At 45.3% G+C, this 17317-nt stretch overlaps 1 protein-coding gene across 1 annotated transcript in view; it reads right to left on the reverse strand.

The window, feature by feature from the left end:
- Window positions 1-11525, reverse strand: part of PRDM10 (PR/SET domain 10) — an 80444-nt gene extending 68919 nt beyond the window's left edge. Inside the window, exon 1 of the mRNA XM_003795902.2 lies at window positions 11478-11525. The gene's annotated coding sequence lies outside the window, so the exon portion shown is untranslated. The remainder of the gene's footprint in view (window positions 1-11477) is intronic.
- Between the last annotated feature and the right edge of the window lie 5792 nt (window positions 11526-17317).

Below are 17317 nucleotides of genomic sequence, written 5' to 3' on the forward strand. Positions count from 1 at the left end.
CTGCCTCAGCCTCCCAAGTAGCTGGGACCACAGGCACCCGCCACAACGCCCGGCTATTTTTTTTTTGGTTGCAGCCATTATTGTTGTTTGGCAGGTCCGGGCTGGATTCAAACCCGCGACCTTAGGTGTATGTGGCTGGCGTCTTAGCCGCTTGAGCCACAGGCGCCGAGCTGGGCACAATTTTCATAACTTAACGCTGTGTATGTAATAAAAAACCCTGTAACTACTTGTTCACTCTACCTCAACTCCTAAAAAAGTGTTTTGTTAAACTAAGTGACCGTGACTAAGAAGTAAACTGGTGCTGGACTGGCTTTAAGTAATTCCCTTTGTATCCTACTCTCAAGTAGCCGGGACTGCAGGCCCACGTCTAGCCTTCATCTACCCCATCGTGATAAAACCACTGTTGCGGGCCAGCACGCACTGCTCCAGCGCTCTGAGCTGTCTTCTACTATTCAGAACATTTCTTAAAGTTCTAAGTATGGAGCAGTGGAAAAAGGGCTTCTGAAGGCAAGCAAAATTTATCTTGACAATAAGAATAAAGCTACCTGTCTTACCGACCTCACAGACTAATATGAAGTGGGATAGCATCTGTCACAGTATAGAACAAAAGAATAAAGTGTACTGTAACTGTTAATAACTATTTAAATTATGACTAGCATAGGCCAAGTTTTAGGTCTTGTAGATATCCAGAGAAGTCTTCTTTTTGATTAAAAGATATTTTAGGCCTATTATGGTGGCTGACACCTGTAATCCTAGCACTCTGAGAGGCTGAGGCAGGAGGATCATTTGAGGTCAGTAGTTCAACACCAGCCTGAGCAAGAGTTAGAACCTGTCTCTACCCAAAATAGAAAAACTTAGCTGGATGTGGTAGTGTACACCTGTAGCCGCAGCTACTCAGGAGGCTGAGGCAGGAGAATCACTTGAGCCCAGGAGTTTTGAGGTTGCTGTGAGCTATGACGACAACACTACACTCTAGTCCAGAAAACAGAGCAAGACTCTGTGTCTAAAAAAAAAAAAAAACTAATAATTTTCATTATTAAACAATTGATTTGGGAATAATTATCTCCTAACTATAGGCACAGGTACTCTCTTAACTAATATATTTCACCAGAAAATATGTAAAGTTCAACTTAAAATTGATAAAATGTTAAACCTATGTGATTAGCATTTTCTTCCACACGGAAAGACAAATTAGAGGCATTCCTATTTAGAAATCTCAGCCTTGACTATTCTTTGCAAACACTTCACTGGTCCATTTCACTAAGGTGTAGCCTATAATATGTTGGCTCCATTTGTAAATTCACTGAAAGAGTTAAACAAAACCTCAAAATTAGAAACCCTTAGCATAATCACAGTCCATCTCATTCAAAAGGCAAATTTCTGTGGAAATTAAGTTACTTAAGTAAACATGTAGTATAGTAGTAATGATTATACCTACAGCTATTTACTGAGCACCTGTCCTGTGAGATGCCCTTCCAACACTTGATCTCAATTAATCCTCACCACAACATAAATGATAACTTATCCGTGGCCACTGCGCTCACTAGGGAGATTCAAGCCCAGATCCCTCATTCCTACAGGGCTTGAACCACCTGTGCCCTTTCTCCTGCAACAGCTTTTGTCCTTGGCAGAGCAGGCTGGACCTGCCACTGTCTTGTTGGTCCCCCACCAGATGATGCAACCACCAGGCTAGACTTCATCTCAAAGGAACCAGTGCAGCCTGTAATTTACTAAACTTACAGAGAGATTTAATTGAGCAGATTAAATAGTCAGAGAGGTAACTACAAAGTCATAATAAAAGATTCCCATTGTAAAAATTCAAATAATTTTTTAAGACATAAGAATATTCATTAACCTCAATGAATCCCAAGCAATAAAAAAAAGAATATCCATGTTGGATAGAAAATTTTATTTAAATACTCAGCAGAGAGATAAAGCATAAATAACATTGATTCCCCACTGTTCCAAAATAAACAAATAAAACGCTACCTATATGTACAGAAAAGAGCATGGCAGCCCTCAACATTAATTGAATCAATTCAGATCATGAAAATAAGTTACTCGAAATATTTTTTCTGGCTCTCCCATGTGAATGCATTTCTCTAATAGTGCAATGACTGGGCATTAAAAGTAGGCGTATTTTTTACTTTCTCGACAAAGCTCGACTGTTTTCCAAATCCTTATGCTAACTGGTATCTCTGTCGGTCATGTGTGCAAGTTTCTACAGCTCAGCATCCTCAGGACTGGAATTGCTAATTTCCGTTTAGGTGCATGGTGTTATGGAATTATGGTTGTAATTTGTGTTTCTTCGATTATTAACAAGGTGGAACACCTTTTCATACATTTATTAAGCATTTTAGTTTCTCCTCTCCTGAAGTGTTTCTTCTAGACTTTTGCCTACTACCCTATTAGCGCCTATAGCATGTGTTTAAGAATCCCTTCATTCTGCGGCAGGCGTGAATACACTCCCCTACATTAACTTCTAAACGCTTTATTGTTTTACCTGTCATTCTGCTATGGGTCCTGGATCATAAATCAAGGGTCTGGATCTGTACTCGGAGGATACTCTTTCTGGACTCCACATGGTGCCCTCCTGATCTGTCATGATAAACCTACCCAGTGCCAACAGCACAATGTCTTAATTGGTATACCTCTTCTTAATCTCCACTAGAGAAGTTATCCCAACTTTTCTTTGTTATGCCTTTCTTGGGTCTTGGCAAAAAGTTTACAATCAGTTTGTCTAATTTTTAAAAATTTGATGGAATTGGCCAGCCGTGGTGTTGCACACCTATAATCCTCGAACTCTGAGAGGCTGAGATGGGAGGATTGCTTGAACTCTAGGATTTGAGATCAGCCTGAGCAAGAACAAGATCCTGTCTCAAAAAATAAAATAATATGGCTCGGCGCCTATCGCTCAACTGGCTAAGGCGCCAGCCATGTACACCTAAGGTGGCGGGTTCAAATCCCCAGCCCGGGCCCGCCAAACAACAATGATGGCTGCAACCAAAAAATAGCCGGGCGTTGTGGCGGGCGCCTGTGGTCCCAGCTACTTGGGAGGTGGAGGCAGGAGACTCACTAGAGCCCAGGAGTTGGAGGTTGCTGTGAGCTGTAACGCCATGGCACTCTACCCAGGGGGACAGCTTGAGGCTCTGTCTCAAAAAAAAATAAAATAAAATAATAAAAAAAAATAGAAAAATTAGCCAGGTGTGGAGGTGCACACCTGTAGTCCCAGCTACTCTGGAGGCTGAGGCAGGAGGTTGGTTTGAGCCCAGGCATCTGAGGTTACAGGTTGAGGGAAACTATGATGACAGTATTACACTCTAGTCCAGGCAACAGAATGAGAGCCTGTCTCAAAAAAAAAAAAAAAATGCTGGAATTACATTAGATCTATAAATCAGTTTCCAGAGAATTGTCACCTGTTCAGTATTGAATCTTTCCATCCTGGAACCACTGTGCTCTCCATTTATTTAGGTTTTATTTAAACTCACTCAATAAAGTTTTAGAATTTTCTCTAGAAAGATCTTACACATTTTTTGTTAGACTTAAAATATCGGTTATATTTTATAACTGCTGAAAACCATGGATCTGAAAAAAGATATTTTTAAAATGATTTATGAAAAGCTAAGTTTTTGGTGAGATACCTAGAGCACGGGATAAATATATACAAAATTAACACAAACTTTCTTAAAATTTTCTTAAAATAAAATCTTTCTTAAAATAAAATCTTTCTTAAAATAAAGCAAAGCTCGCCCAAGTGCTATTACTACTACATAGTCTCTTTTAATTCTACAATTATTGTTTTGTAGTAACATAATATCTTACTTCAGTAGCTTTATGATACTTGAGGGAAAGTGCACATCATATAAATAAGTTTCGTTCCTGTTCTTAGATCTTCTCATTCATCAAATGATGAATAATGACCATCTGGTCCTTTACCAAAAACAAGTTTTGCAACCACTGCTCCTAAAGGATGGATGGGATTTTGGTGGGCAGGACTAGGAAAGGAGGTAGAGGAGGACAGAGAGGAACAAACATTCCACTCGAGAAATGAAGGAATGAAAACACAGAGGGAAAACCAAGAATATTTAAGGAACAATGGAAAGACCAGTTTGGCTAACATACAGGGCCCAAGTTATTATAGGTAAACAATGTTTGAGCCATTTGACACTGTGTGCATTGTTATCGAACCATTTATACTATTGTGGTCAGTTACTAATAAGCACCCTCATAAGAAATCTGTGAGGTTAGTACTATTATTATCTCTACTAATAATTAAGAAACTGGCTAGGTTCAATGGTCCACAACTATAATACCAGCACTTTGGGAGGCTGAGGTGGGCCAAGAGTTCCAGACCAGCCTGGGCAACATAGCCAAGAGCCCATGTCTACAAAGAATTTTTAAAACAGCACATGGTGGTGCGCACCCATAGTCCCAGCTGTTGGGGAGGCTCAGAAGGAAGGATCACTTGAGCCCAGGAGTTCAAGGTTACAGTGAGCAATGACCACACCACTGCACTCTAGCCTAGGTGATAGAGACTATCTCTAAAATAATAAAAATAAAAAACAATTAAGAAACTAGTTGAATGATTTGATATGAAAACTAAAGCTTACACAAGTAACTTGCCCAAGGTCACAGCCAGTAAGTTAAGTAGAGCAATGACACCAGGTTCCTCTGCTCCCCAGAGTCCAGGCTGTAAATTCTACTCCTTATCAAACCTCTACACAGGGTAGTAAAAGGCAAGGCATTGGCAAAGGCAGGTTAGGACAAAATTGTCAATGTTTTCAAATATAGGAGTAAAAACAACATGGAATTTATCTGTAGGTTATGATTCTCCAACTGTGTTTAAAAGGACAGTCGTCCCAGGAGCTGGACCAAACTGTTCCACCCTTAGAATCAAACTATTGTGGCCTTTTTCTAAATAACAGGAGAAAAAAATGTGAACTTGATTTTCTCAATTTCAAGTTTCTCCTAGAAATATCTCTTAAACTTTTGAAAAGTAGGCACCCGCCACATACACCTAAGGTGGCAGGTTCGAATCCAGCCCGGACCCGCCAAACAACAATGACAGTTGCAACCAAAAAATAGCCGGGCGTTGTGGCGGGCGCCTGTGGTCCCAGCTACTTGGGAGGCTGAGGCAGGAGACTCGCTTGAGCCCAGGAGTTGGAGGTTGCTGTGAGCTGTGAAGCCACAGCACTCTACCCAGGGGGATAGCTTGAGGCTCTGTCTCAAAAAAAAAAAAAAACTTCTGAAAAGTAGTAAATTATAAAAATCAATGTACAAATAGCAGACCAAATTTGGGGAAATTCAGCTGATTATGCTTAGCTCAACTTCCTTTTAATGGATTATGTGCTCATGGATGTCATTTTATTAAGCTCAAATGATTAATTGAATATTTTAATTCAATAACAGTTAATTATCTAGAAGTGCTTTTGAGATTAAGATATTCTTCAAAAGAATAATCCTGTATTGTGAGAGCTATCAAGAGCACTAAAAAACACATGCATCTACATAACGGCAGTCTCTATTATTTAAAACTGTGGAAACTAAAAGATAACACATTTCATTACTATGTGGGAACACCCTAACCTCCCAGACTGAGGCCGTCCTGTTCAACAGACACACTAAGCCACAGATGCAAAGTGCACACACGCATCATTTCACACTTGATCTCAGTCAAAGGCCGAGAAGCAATGCACACATAATTTTAAATTTTAAAATGTATTTGATACATTTTTTTAAAGTAGCAGGTGAAATTGTGATAATATATTTTATTTAACCCAGTTTATTTAACATATTATCACTTCAACACGTAACCAATATTTTAGAAATTGTGATGTCAGTGGGCACCTGTAGCTTAAGTGGCTAAGGCGCCAACCACATACACCAGAGCTGGCGGGTTCAAATCCAGCCTGGGCCTGCTGAACAACAATGACAACTACAACCAAATAATAGCCGGGCGTTGTGACGGGCACCTGTAGTCCCAGCTACTTGGGAGGCTGAGGCAAGAGAATCGCTTAAGCCCAGGAATTGTAGGTTGCTGTGAGCTGTGACCTCCTTCTACCCAGGGCAACAGTTTGAGGCTCTGTCTTAAAAAAAAAAAAAAAAAAAAGAAAAGAGAAAGAAATTGTGATGTCATCTTTTTTAATATTAATTCTCAAGATCTGGGGTACACATTTCACACTTAAACATATTTCAAGCGCTCAAGAGCCACATGTGGCTACTGGCTACAGTACTGGACAGGGCAGATCTAAGAGACCTGATTTCTTGCAAAGGTCAGGACAGGAAAGAGGCTGTTGATTGCAACATCAAAGTCAGAGTGAAAATAAAGGATATAGGTAAAAAAGGAGGGGATGAGTAGCATTCACCTCCAATAGTCTAGTTTTTTTTCCTTGAGACCAATTCTCACTCTGATGCCATAGCATCATCATGTCTCATAGCAACCTCAAAGTCTTGGGCTCAAGGGATCCTCTTGCCTCAGCCTCCCCATAGCTGGAGCTACAGGCTCCTTCCTGCCACAACACTTGGCCAGTTTTCTATTTTTCGTAGAGATGAGGTCTGGCTGTTGCTCAGGCTGGTCTCGAACTCCTGAGCTCAACCGATCCTCCCACCTTGGCCTCCCAGAGTCCTGGGATTTCAGGCATGAGCCACCGCACCAGCCTTCCAATATTCTAATGTTTGAAATAAATGAGTTTAACTAAAAAGTGAATGATGGAGAGTAACAGACTATTGCAGCAGACAGTAACCTTTTAGCAATCTGTATGTTTAGGCTTCTTAAAGAGTCGTGTACTGCTGACCTTACGAAGATTGCCTTCCCCACGGTTTAAGTCTCTTGCTGTCATGCTAATCTGGAGGTAGCCATTTCCCCACCAACACCCCCTATTCCCGAAACCTTTCTGATATTGTCCAAAAAGGCAGGTGCTTTCTACAACCCAAAGAAATCTAAAATCTACACAGGTATGGGCAGTGGGAAAGCACTGAGGGATTTTAGAAGAGGGATCAAAATAATGTTTTAGAACTTTAGTGAGGTATCAGTGTCACAGGAGACACACCCATTCAGGATGTTCCGCGCAAGTCTGTAACCAGAATTACAATGTTAAGAATAGAAGAGGACGGGCCAAATACCCTTAAGCAGTGATTCAACTAAACCTCGAAAAGCATCAACAGTGTGGACCAAAGCATGAGGCAAGAAAAGGCCCCTCTCACCCCTTCTCCCTTCCCTGTTCCCCAGAATTCCTATGAGGATTTGGTGGTTGCAACCATTTCCTTTTTCTTAACTCGCTTGCTCTTTCTAGACACCAGACCAAATTCTCCTCTGCTAATCTATTAAAATACCGTGATAAATTAAAATAATAAATAATAAATTCTGCTTGTGAAAAACAAATAAATTGCTCGACTAGGTGTGCCTACCCTCTGGGCTGGCGTTGCAGTGGGAGACTACGTGTTTTAGTGGTAATAATTCCAAGTATATCACCATTCAAATTCTGAACGATTCAAACACTGCAATGACAGGATGTTTAATAGCTTCTTTCTACCAACTGAAATTATGCAGTGATCACGTGTTTACCAGTGCTTACAATGAAAATATACCGAGGAAACCAAAAGTACAGCTCAATAGTTTTCAACCCTTTGATCAATTATGCTTGTTGCTCAGAAACCTATCCCCATAATTAGGTTCTTTTAAAAAGGAAAATGAACCCGAGCAGTGGCACCCACCTGTAATCCTAGCACTCTGGGAGACCAAGGCTTGAAGATCCCTTGAGCTCAGGAGTTCAAAACCAACCTGAGCAAGAGCGAGACCCCTTCTCTACTAAAAATACAAGAATGAGATGGATGTTGTGGCAGACACCTGTAGTCCCAGCTACTCAGGAGGCTGAGGCAGGAGGATTGCTTAAGCCCAGGAGCTTGAGGTTGCAGTGAGGGAAGCTGACACCAGGGCACTTTCACCTGGACAACAGAGTGAGACTCTGTCTCAAATAAGTAAATAAAAGCAATATGAATTTATTTATTTATTTATTTTTGAGAGAGAGGCAGGGTCTTGCCCTCTCACTCAGGCTGGAATGTGGTGGCACCATCATACTTCACTGCAACCTTAAACTCCAGGACTCAAGATCTTCCTGCCTCAGTCTCCCCGAGTGCTGAGATTACAGGTGTGAGCCACCCTGACCCACCATCTACACTGTTTTCCAGAATATTAAGAGGGTACAGAAGTTGTGGTTACATGGATACCCTGTATAATGTCAAAGTCGGGGCTTTCAGCGTCCACTCGGCAGAACACTCCTCAGTGTGCCTAGCAGGTAAGTTTCTATCCTCACTCCCCTTCTTGGTTCCCAATGTCTTTTACGTAGGTCATTATGAAAGTTCTGAGATACACAGAAATCAAGAAACATAAAATCCACAGAGATGGAAACAAACGAAGCCCTCCCAGCAACATCAATAAGCCAGGAGAGTTGAAACCTGCACAGGTGAATCAGAAAGGGCGCTGTTGACTGTTTCTTGGAAGTGAAATAATGGAGCATAACATAGTCTGTCTCAAAACTTTCATAGAGACCCCCTACATCGCTTTGTGCCGGTAAACACCCCTCATTTAGCTCCCACTTATTAGTGAGAGCGAGAGGTGTTTGTTTATCCATTCCTGAGGCACTTCCGTTAGGATAATGGTCTCCAGGTCCACCCAAGTTGCTGCAAAGACATTTCACTCCTTTTTGGTTGAGTAGTTTCACGGCATACACAGCATATACCACATTTTCTTTATCCACACAGCAACTGAAGGGCACTTAGCCTATCTACTCTTTATTTTTTAGGTTTTTGTTTCTGTTTCTGTTTTTAGACAGTCTCACTCTGTCACTGGGGCTAGACTGCCTCAAGCTCCTGGATTCGAGCGATCCTCCTGCCTCAGTCTCCACAGTAGCTGTGACTACAGGTGTCTCCATGATGCCCAGCTAACTTTTCTTTTTCTTTTTCTCCAAAAAGCTTTATTTCCATTTGGTTCAAGGCTTGGGAGAGGACCCCAGGGTGGTTAAAATGCAGCCTTGTGGCTGGAGGGTGAGGCTCCAGCAGAACCCTGACACTTTGAAGAGGGCTCCTCAGGCTCCTTAGTCCAGCTTGAGAGTGAGAGCCTGGGGCAGCCAGCCTATGGAGGGCAGTCAGGTGGCGGCCCAACTCCTTGATGAGTCTGCCTTCCTCATCTAGGAAGTGACTGCCCAGGAGGTCACAGAGATGGAGATCATGTGAACAGAACCCAGTGCAGGAAGGTCCAAGGGAGCCTGCATCAGGCTCTTCCCCAGGGCCAGGTGGCTTCCACTGCACCCAGGGCTGCTCCCCACTCATCTTGGTCCAGGGTCACTCCCCATTCATCTTGGTCCAGGGTTGCTCCCCACTCATCTCACGTCCAGGGCTGCTCCCCATTAATCTTGGTCCACGGTCACTCCCCACTCATCTTGGTCGAGGGCCGCTCCCTACTCATCTCAGGTCCAGGGCCTCTCCCCACTCATCTCTCCTCCACGGTCGCTCTCTACTCATCCTGGTCCAGGGTGGCTATTTCTTTGTTGTTGTTGTCACTGTTGCTTTAGCTGGCACAGTGGCTCACCCCTGTAATCCTAGCACTCTGGGAGGTCGAGGTGGGTGGATTGCCTGAGCCCACAGTCCATGACCAGCCCATGGATCATGCTACAAAACATTAGAAAAACTATGGCTTCTTTGAGAAAGGAGAGCAGTGTAGTACCCTTGTAAAGCAAGTAACAGGGAAGAGCAAAGGGCGGCTGCTCATGGAGTAGAGGAGGCACCATACATCCGTCTTGGTCCAAAACAAACAAGGTACTGCTTCCACTAAAGTGCCCCTGAATTGTTCATTTATGTCAATTTCACCCCAATTTATTAAAAATAGTAAACCTAGTAAACTTCCTAAATGCATCTTATGTATAAACACTCAATATTTAACACTGCTTTGCCCTCAACCAATCTTAATTTTTTTTAATCTTGCTTTTCTCACAATAAAGTAAGTACTGTTCATCAAAAGAGAAGTTACTGTGGTGCTAGTCGTAGAGTGGGTACCAGGACAGTACAAAAAGATACAGTGTAAGAATATGCCTGCCTGCCTTCAAAGAGCTTATAGTAAAGGTGGGTGGAGTGATTTTAAAAAAAGAAAAAACGGCAACAAGTCAAAAACAAAGGCCACCATATAGTCATGAACGGTTTTGTTGTTTTTAATGAAGGTAAGTACTGTTGAGTTTAAACAAAACTTTGGCAGTGATGAGCAGGGCAGGATTTAAGCAGGCAAAAGAGCAGAATTAGGGCAGAGGGCAGAGCTGGGTGGGTCTCATTACAAGTTTAATCCCTGATGACAGCACAAAGCCACCCCTCCTCGTGCTTAAGTGTACACATACATTGAAAACGGACTGGAATCCAATTTATCCAGCAAGCAAGGCTAAAGCACACCACAAAATTCAACAGTGCTGTGTTTGTCTGCCTGGTAGGCAGACGGTGACTATTCTGTTTCCCTCAGAATAACTATTACCCAGCTACAGACTAAACAATACTTAATAAAAGCTGGCTCCGGGCTGGAAAACTACACACCACGGACCCTCGCCCAAACTGGCCTGGTAACGCCTTTGGGGTGCACCCGGGACGCAGGGTGGCAGGGGCAAGACTCCGCCCCGGTCACCCCCGCACGGTGTCTGCTGGACAGATCCATACAGGCCACCCCGGCACTCCCGTAGCCGGCCCCCTCCCCGTCTCAGCGACGCCATCTAGTAAATACAGGTCTCGGACCTGCAATCAATAGCAAGCAGGCAGCGCGGCCTCCACCGTAGCTGGGAGCCCTCTCGGATAGAGCCCCGCGCCGTGCGCACCCGCTGCCCGCCCGCGGCCGGCCGGCCCCGAGACCCGGGCCGCGCCGCCACCCCCCGCGCCGGCCCCTGGCACCCGGACGGCGGAGACCGGTCCGCAGCATCCCGAGCGCCCGCCCAACCGCCGCCACCGCCGCAGCAGCGCGCAGGCCGCCCAACTGCCGTCCCGGCCCAACCAACGCGGGCAGGGGAGGAGAGGTGCGCGCGGCCGGCGGAGCGTGCGAGCCACTCGGGGGTCGCAGGGGGGAGGCTGCGCGTGGGGAAGCCAGGGGCGAGGAGGCGACGAAGCCATCGCTGAACGTTGCGCCAGGAGGGCCTGCTGGAGGGGGTCTTGCCCCTTTCCCCTTAGAAGGTGCAGATGGTTTGACCCCCCACCCCGAGTGAGGTGCCTTGTCCCAGCCCCGGCTGGACTGTACCATCGGGCGGTGCCGCCGGGATTTCTCCCCCCCACCACTACCATCAATTCCCCCCCCCACCCGGGTCCGCGGTCGGTTGGCCCCGGCCGGGCTCTCAGACGCGGAAAGAGCTGGGCGCCATTTTGGGTGGGACTAAGCAAAGACGAAACACCCTCCCAGTCTATGGGGTACTCTGGACCATGGCTTATCCGGTTCCCTTAATCCTTTAGGTACTTACACGACGTTGGGTGAGGGGAGCTGGAAGATCAGCGGGTCCCCGATCCTCTCTCCCTAGGGGTGATAGAAATCAAACCCCCCCGCCACCTCCAGGTGGTTCTTCCCGCCGCAGAGTGGGAGCAGCATAAAAGGCGGGGCCTTATTAGCATAATCTGCCTGGCAACCTGATCTCGACGTCATATGATTGGTTAAACTCTGTAAGCCGCATGCCGTGCCTAAAGACGAGAAACGCAGGGGCGAACTGACAGGCCCAGATTTAAGAGTCATGACGAAGATCCTGAAACGCTTATTCAGTCAGCAGAGAAGCCAAAAGGAGATTCACACAATGGCCCAATGACTGAAGACCTCTTTATTTCGTGCGCTGCTGTTCATGTAAAATCCAATCGAAGAGCGGGTCTCAGGCGGCGCTCGCCTGAGTTTGTACTCTAAGCCAATCAGAAAGCCCGACTCTTCGCTTTCAACCAAGCCCGCTCCCGAGCGCCGGCGCCTTCGAGGACCCCCGGGCCAGCCTCGGGACCGCGGAGAGGGGACCCCCTGCACCCGGGTTTCGAGCTCGCGTTCCTGGACGCTCCGGGGGCCCAGCGTCCTGGGAAGCGCTCCGGAGGTCGGCTCCCCGCCCCAGCGCAGGTTTCCGTCCGAAACGGCCTGGCTGCGGAGCGCTGGGGAAAAACCAAACTCAGCTCAGTTACCTGGGAGAGCTGGGGCGGCCGGACGCGGCTTCGGGAGCTTCAGTCTTGAGGGTTCCAGGGCGCGCCCGGTGGGCCGAGGCACCTCTTTCTCATCCACCCTGGCCCATCCGGCCCTTGTCTGTGCTCAGTCCTTACCAAACCAGAGAACACCTTCACTGTATCTCTTCTTTCTCTTTTACCACTTTGATAAAGGAAATTATTTGTTTATTTCAAACATTGAGTAGTATCATTCAACATTGGTTAACGAGTGAGTTCGCTCATTTCTTAACCCCAGGCTTCCTACATCCTACTGATCCTTAAAATTGCCTTCTCAAAGGGAAGCCAAGTGCATGGAAATGAGCTCAAGTTTTGTTTATTTTGTTTTTGTTTTTGTTTGTTTTTGTCTTTTGAGGCAGAGTCTCAAGCTATTACCCTGGGTAGAGTGCTGTAGCGTCATAGCTCACAACCACCTCCAATTCTTTTGCCCAAGCGATCCTCTTGCCTCAGTTTTTCTATTTTTAGTAGAGACGGTGGGTCTCGCTTTTGCTCCGGCTGGTCTCCAACTCGTGAGCTCAAGCAATCTACCTGCCTTGGCCTCCCAGACTGCTAGGATTGCAGGCATGAGCCACCGCACCAGGCCTGAGCTCAAGTTTTGAAGTGAAACACTCAGCTCCAGCTACCCGCCAGCTACGATCACATAGAGACCTCGGACCTTGGGACCTTCAAGGAGCAATTTTCCTGTCTATGATAATCACCTTGCTACTTTGTTTTGGAGATTAAATCAGATGCGTGAAGTACTTAGCACACTGGCTGGAACTTAAATGAGGAGTATTACTGATGATAAGACCTACAAAATTACCGAACTACTGGCTAACCAGGAAAAAGAGGGAGAAAGTACAACTAAACAAAAGACAGAATGGAAAACACCCAGGAGGGGGAAAAACTAAAATGCATTCAACAGTATTCTCTTTACTGTTTTATTTTGATGACTGAAAGCAGTGTTAAGAGGATGGGAGAGCATTACACTTTTAAAACTTTATAGACAGTTGACTATCTATCGTGTAAACAACCTGATGACTATTAAGCCTTATCTTTTTCTTCCTTAAACCCCTGGGCAGGCAGCACTAGACTTAAAGACTATCAGGAAACATTTGTTGAATGTAATTGAAATGGAAAGGTGGAAGGGGGCCTGAGGAAGCTAACATTTAGTGAGAGGCGCTCTTAACTCTTCTGTGAGTACACAGAGGTGGAGTCAGTTGCCTTAGGAAACATGCTGGTTAAGAGAGTCACTTGAGGCTCGGCGCCTATAGCTCAACCGGCTAAGGCGCCAGCCACGTACACCTAAGGTGGCGGGTTCGAATCCCCAGCCCGGACCAGCCAAACAACAATGACGGCTGCAACCAAAAAATAGCCGGGTGTTGTGGCGGGCACCTGTGGTCCCAGCTACTTGGGAGGCAGAGGCAGGAGACTCGCTTGAGCCCAGGAGTTGGAAGTTGCTGTGAGCTGTAATGCCATGGCACTCTACCCAGGGGGACAGCTTGAGGCTCTGTCTCAAAAAAAAAAAAAAAAGGAGAGTCACTTGAGTGCTCTCTGGTAGGGTTCTGGGTAGACAAACAATCCCAAAAGTAATACAGGTCTTTCCGTGGCCTTACAAAAGCTGCCACCCCCTATAATCCTTGGCCTCCAGAGGCCTCTCAAAAGTCTTCCTTTGAGATTTAACATTATTATATCCTCTGTGATGGATTGGGATGGTCCCAGCTAAGATCTACTGACCAGAAATGACACCAGGGAACCCAAAAGAGAACTCACCATGATGAGGAATGGAGCTATCTGGACTGAAACTTCAGAGTGCACAAAGCTTATAAGTAGACATCATCTCACAGATTTTTTTATTCAGAAGGTCTCAAGTGAACTTCAGGAATCTGCTTTTAGTGTAGTTTTTTTTTTTTTAGACACGGTTTCACTCTGTTACCCCAGGTAGAGTGCAATGACATCATTATAACTCAGTACAACCTCAGACTCCTGGGCTAAGTGATCCTTCTGCCTCAACTCCCTGAGTAGCTGGAACATGTGAAGGTGCCCAGCTATTTTTAGTACATACAGGTCTCACTCTTGCTCAGGCTGGTCTTGAACCCCAGAGCTCAAGCAATCCTCCTCCCTTGGCCTCCCAGAGTGCGAGGATTACAGGTGTGAGCCACAACTCCCAGCCTAAGGTAGATTTTTTAAAAGACTTTTAAAATTCACACATAGTAAAATTCACTCTTTGCAGAGTACAAGAACTATTTATTGAATGTGTACTGTGAGGCATTTAACTGTTATAAACAATGACAGCAAAAAAGTCCCTGCTCTCATGGAGCTTCATTCTAGTGGAGACAACAGAAGAAAATTAATGAGGAATTCCAGGTGACAATAAGTGCCATGAATAAAGTATAACAGGATAATGCCAAAGGAGAGAATAGTGATGGTTTAAATAGGGTGCCAAAGAAGTCCTCTCTAAGATGCTAACATTTGAGCTAAGACTTAAGTCATGAAAAAAGTGCAAAAAAAAAAGCTAGCCATGTTAAGATCTTGGAGAACCTTCCACTCTGAGAGAATGGCAAATGTAAACACCACAAGGTTAAAAAAATGAACATGTTGTGCACATACTCATTTATTTTTCCATCGAGTTAGTATGAGTGCCTACCATATGATAGGCACTGTCGTAGGTGCTTTGGGATTTACTAATTAACACTATAGACAAAAGGAAAAACAACACAAAAATCCATTCCTTTATTGAACTTTCGATCTAATACACTGTGAACTAGTACGAAGGCCAGAGTTGTTGGAATCTAGGGTAGAGGGGATAGTAATACAAGAAAATTTCGGGACATGGATAGGGAAAAGATCACATAAAACTCTGGTAGGCTCCGGTATTGGAGTTGTTATTTATTTAAAGTGCAATTTACGGCTTGGCACCCATAGCTCAGTGAGTAGGGCGCTGGCCACATACACCAAGGCCTGCCCAGGCCTGCTAAACAATGACAGCTATAACCAAAAAATAGCCAGATGTTGTAGCGGACACCTGTAGTACCAGCTACTCGGAAGACTGAGACAAGAGAATCACTTAAAACCCAGGAGTTGGAGGTTGCTGTGAGCTGTGACGCTATGGCACTCTCTAAGGGTGACACAGTGAGACTCTGTCTCAAAAAATAAATAAACAAACAAACAAACAACGTGCAATTTAAAAGTAAGATTTTTAGGCTGGGCACAAGTGGCTAATGCTTGTAATCTTAGCACTCTTGGGAGGCCTAGATGAGGCGGGAGGATCGCTTGAGCTCAGGAGTTGCAAACTAACCTGTCTCTACTAAAAATAGAAAAAAGTAGCCAGGCATTGTGGCACACCTTTTGTCCTAGCTACTTGGGAAACTGAAGCAGGAGGATCACTTGAGCCCAGGAATGTGAGGTTGCTGTGAGCTAGGCTGCCGCCATAGCACTCCAGCTAGGGCAACAGGGTAAGACTCTGTCTCCAAAAATAAATTTTTCTTAAAAAATGAAGTTTTGGGCTCGGCACCTGTGGCTCAAGTGGCTAAGGCGCCAGCCACGTACACCTGAGCTGGCGGGTTCAAATCCAGCCCTGGCTTGCCAAACAACAATGACGGCTGCAACCAAAAAATAGCCGGGTGTTATGGCAGGCACCTGTGGTCCCAGCTACTTGGGAGGCTGAGGCAGGAGACTTGCTTGAGCTCAGGAGTGGGAGGTTGCTGTGGCTGTGAGCTCAGATGCCACGGCACTCTACCCAGGGCGACAGCTTGAGGCTCTGTCTCAAAAAAAAAAAAAAAAAGGAAGTTTTAAGTAAGGGAATAACATAATTTTTTTTCTTTTCTTTTTTTTTTAAGACAGGAGCCTCAAGCTGTCCCCCTGGGTAGAGTGCCGTGGCATCTGAGCTCACAGCAACCTCCCACTCCTGAGCTCAAGCAAGTCTCCTGCCTCAGCCTCCCAAGTAGCTGGGACCACAGGCGCCTGCCACAGTGCCCAGCTATTTTTTGGTTGCAGCCGGCGGGCCGGGCCAGATTTGAACCCGCCACGTTGGGTGTACGTGGCTGGCGCCTTAGCCACTTGAGCCACAGGCGCCAAGCCAATTTTTTTTCTTTTAAGATAACTTCGACCACTTTCGGATCCTTATTTTATTGGGGAAGGAAGCAAGAAATGAAAGACGAGGAGTCTGTCAACATGCTCTAACCAGACAGTGACTGTGGTCTTGACTAAAACAGGAATAGTGTAAACAAGGAGAAGTATGTGGACACCAGATGTATTCTGGAGATAAAGTCACACAGCTTGCAAATGGATAAGAACAGGTTGATTGCTGGTAATGAACCACAAGGGAGTGGGTTGCGGCAAGTAAATGTTGATACCTTCATGGAGAATGGGAAGACTGGGAGAGAAATGGTTAGAAAATTAAGAATTCTCTTGTGTCCATATAAAGTTTGAAATACCTTTTCAAAATCTAACTAGACACATTGTATAGGAAGTTGGAATTACGAGATCAGGGCTAGAAATACAATTCATCAAATTGTAAATTGTGTTTCAATGCACAGGATTAGATGAGGTCTAATCAGACGAGGTCATCTAATGAGGATTAAACGAGAGCGAGAGTATATGAGGAGACGACAAGACTATCCAGCACTAAGCTCCCGGGAGCTGCTGAATTTAGAGACGGGTGACAAGAGGAAGGGCAGGTGGGGAAAGTGTTTCAAGGCAGATATGATGGTCAGCGGCAACAAATGGTGCTGAGACATAAAGATAAAGACAAGCAACCTTGAGATCGGAAAGGTGGAGATGGAGTGGCTGGTAACTCTGGCCATAGCAGCTTCAGGGGAGGTTTGGGAAACCTAGTCAGAATGGCTTGAAGAAAGAATGGGAAGTGAGGAGTCCTATCTGTCGCCAGCGATACGCCAGATGAGCTCAGCCAACATAAACAAGCAACGTACTGCACATTCTATTGGTAGAGGCTTTTTTTAGTATATCACAAAGCTGGCAGGAATGTAAGGAATCCACAAAGGTTAAGAACAAAGTCAATAGGGAAAAAAATGAAAGCTTACTGTTACAGAAGAAAACACAAAGAAGGCTCGGCGCCTGTGGCTCAAGCGGCTAAGGCACCGGCCACATACACCTAAGGTGGCGGGTTCGAATCCAG

The sequence above is a fragment of the Otolemur garnettii genome, unplaced genomic scaffold (genome assembly GCF_000181295.1).
Source record: "Otolemur garnettii isolate 467f Iridium unplaced genomic scaffold, OtoGar3 scaffold00097, whole genome shotgun sequence".
Classification (NCBI taxonomy): Eukaryota; Metazoa; Chordata; class Mammalia; order Primates; family Galagidae; genus Otolemur; species Otolemur garnettii.